The sequence below is a fragment of the Cupressus sempervirens genome, chromosome 9, assembly GCF_028749045.1.
Source record: "Cupressus sempervirens isolate cs-2001-9-10 chromosome 9, ASM2874904v1, whole genome shotgun sequence".
Lineage (NCBI taxonomy): Eukaryota > Viridiplantae > Streptophyta > Pinopsida > Cupressales > Cupressaceae > Cupressus > Cupressus sempervirens.
In genome coordinates this window covers 551,285,345-551,288,989 of record NC_143126.1, presented here as the reverse complement: position 1 = coordinate 551,288,989, position 3,645 = coordinate 551,285,345, and positions in this window count along the sequence as shown.

Below are 3,645 nucleotides of genomic sequence, written 5' to 3'. Positions count from 1 at the left end.
ATGGCTTGGTAATGGTGGTAAGTAATTTTGTTCCTAGATCTAGTACCCTAAAATATGATGATGTGATCAATATTGTTTTGAGTGAGAAAACTCGTAAGAAATCCTCAGGTGGATCTACATCAGGAAGTGCTTTGAATGCACAAAGCATGGGCAGAACAATTGAGAGAGGAAGTAATCTAGAAATCGTGGGAAATCAAGAGAAAAGTCAAAGGGAAAGAGGTCTCAATCGAGAGGACCAAACAATTGCTAGTACTGTGGGAAACCAAGTCATAAAAAGAAAGATTGTTGGAATCGAAAGAAAAATGAAGGAGATAAATTAGATGATTCATTGGTTTTAGATTCTGGTGCTTCATTTCATGCTACACCTCATAGAGGTTATTTCATTGATTATGTCCAAGGGGATTTTGGGCTTGTTTATTTGGGGGATAATGAACCCTGTCAAATTGTTGGAAAGGGAAAAATTAAGATTAAGTTGCAGAATGGGAATCATTGGCTACTACATGAGGTAAGAAATGTTCCAAGGCTGAGTAAGAATTTAATTTCAGCGGGGCAACTTGGTGATGAGGGTTGTGTAGTTACTTTTAATGATAAAAATTGAAAGGTTTCAAAAGGTTCCCTTGTAGTAGAAAAAGGTGTGAAAGTAGGCACCTTATATCTTTGTACAGGTCATATTGTTCCTTCTACTTTGATTGTTTCAGAGAAAAATGAATGTTCAGGAACAATTGCTACAGTTGAGCAGGGAGAACAAATAGTTGTTGTAGATTCTGATACAGCGTTGTGGCACAACAGACTTGGGCACACGAGTGAGAAAGGTGTGAAATTACTTCATTCAAAGAAATTTTTACCAGGTCTAAAATGTGTGAATATGGATTTCTGTGAAAGTTGTGTGTATGGAAAACAAAAGAGAGTGAGTTTTGTAAAGATTGGGAAGGAAAACAAAAAGGAGAAATTAGAGCTTGTGCATATAGATGTATGGGGACCAGCTCAGGTATCTTTCCTTGGTGGCTCTCATTATTATGTTACATTTATTGATGATGCAACTAGAAAAGTATGGGTTTATTTCCTTAGACAAAAATTTGATGTATTTCAAACTTTTAAGAAATGGAAATGCTTGGTTGAAAATGAGACTGGTAAGAAATTAAAATGTCTTGGATCTGATAATGGTGGTGAGTATTACAGTCATGAATTTGAAGATTATTGCTCCACTAATGGTATTCATAGACATAAAACTATTCCAAGGACTTCATAGGAAAATGGAGTGGTTGAATGCATGAACAGGACTATAATGGAGCGCGCAAGGAGCATGAGGTTGCATGCTGGGTTGCCCTTACACATGTGGGCGGAGGCTATCAATACTGCAGTATATTTGATTAATAGAGGTCCCTCTACTCCTTTGGGTTGTGTTATTCCAGAGGAGGCATGGACTACTAAGAAGGTGAGTTATTCTTTTCTCAAGACCTTTGGTTGTGAAGCTTTTGCTCATAAAGATGCTGAAAATAGAACCAAGTTGGAAGCTAAATCAAAGAAATGTGTTTTTGTTGGATATGGGATTAATGAATTTGGTTATAGGCTTTGGGATTTTAAAAATCTTAAAATTGTTAGAAGCCGAGATGTCATATTCAATGAGAAAGTGTTGTACAAAGATCTGTTGTAGCAACATGAGAAAAAAGAAAATGATTACGTAGTGCTAGATGATACTCCAAAAGATTATGTTCCAACCATTCCTCATGATGTGCAACAACCGCAGCAACAAATACCACACACACTAGTGAATGTTAGATGATCAACGAGGCAAATTAGACCTCCACAAAGGTTTTCTCCCTCTTTGTATTCTATTTTACTTACTGATACTAGTGAACCTGAAAGTTATGATGAAGCTGTGCAGGTGGATACTAAGATTCAGTGGGAGTTTGCAATGAAAGATGAAATGGACTCTTTGCTGAAGAATTAGACATGGGATTTGTGCAAGTTGCATGCAGGTAAAAAGGCTTTACAGAATAAGTGAATTTACAGGTTGAAAGAAGAGGAAGGAGTTAAGAAAAGATTTAAGGCTAGGTTAGTTGTAAAAGGATTTGCACAAAAAAAGGGAATTGATTTTGATGAGATATTTTCTCCTGTTGTTGAAATGACTTCTATCCGTATTGTTTTAAGTCTTGTAGCTACTGAAGATTTGCATTTAGAGCAACTGGATGTTAAAATAGCCTTTCTTCATGGTGATTTGGATGAAGAAATATATATGGCTCAGCCACAGGGTTTTGATTTCAAAGGTAAGGAGAACTTAGTGTGCAAATTGAAGAGAAGTTTATATGGCTTAAAGCAAGCACCTCGGCAATGGTATCCAAAATTTGACAATTTTATGCATGAGCATGGATATAATAGGTGTCATTCAGATTATTGTGTTTATTTTAAGAGGTTGGATGATGATAGCTACATTATTTTATGTTTATATGTTGATGATATGCTTGTAGCTGGGTCTAACATGGATCATATTAAGGGGCTAAAACACCAGTTAGCACATGTATTTTCTATGAAGGATTTGGGGGTAGCAAAACAAATCCTTGGTATGAAGATTTGTAGAGATAGGAACAACAAAACCTTGATGCTATCTCAGGCTGATTATGTTGAGAAGGTGTTGCAACGTTTCTCTATGGAGAATGCTAAAGCTGTCAGCACACCTTTACCTAGTCATTTGAAATTCACTAAGGAGATGTGTCCCAAGACACAAGAAGAGGAGGATAAGATGTCCAAGGTACCCTATGCTTCAACTATAAGAAGCTTGTTATATGCTATGGTATGCACTAGGCCAAATATTGCACATGCAGTGGGAGTCGTTAGCAAGTATATGAGTCATCCAAGATTTGAGCATTGGAATGTTGTCAAGAGGATTCTCAAATATTTGAGAGGAACATCCAATAAGTGTTTACACTTTGGGGGCTCTACTACTAATTTACAGGGCTATGTTGACTCAGATTTGGCTGGGGATATTGATACCAGGTGAAGTACTACAGGTTATTTCTTTACTATTGGTGGGGCAACCGTGAGCTAGGTTTCTAGGTTATAGAAGATTAATACTTTATCCACTACAGAGGTAGAGTATGTTGCTGCTACAGAGGCAACCAAGGAGATGATATGGCTTCAGTTCTTCTTGAAAGAATTGGGACATCCTCAGAAGGATAATTATTTGTTCATAGATAGTCAGAGTGCCATTCATCTTGCCAAGAATTCAGCTCTGCATTCTAAGACCAAACACATATAGTTGCGGTACCATTTCATTCGGTCAGTTTTGGAGGATGGACAGTTAAAGCTAGAGAAGATAAATACCAAGCAAATACAAAATCTGCAAAGATAGGACATCTGAATATAAGGATCTCAGCTTTTGTTGTTGAGAAGGGCTTTTAGACATCAAGAATCTAAGATTTCACATTTTGGGTACTTATTGAATTATAGATTATTACATTGATGTAAGGGTTTATGGCACTTCTTCTCAGTCTAGAATATTTCCTTCAAACAATGGAACAAAATTTATGTAGTCAATCAGCATGTAGTAATTTTCTTTGTTGGCTTCTAGAAGAGCTATTTTTTTTCTTAAACAAATTTTCTTGCAATTAAAATATCCTTAAATTTTTTTTTCTTCTCTTCTCATAG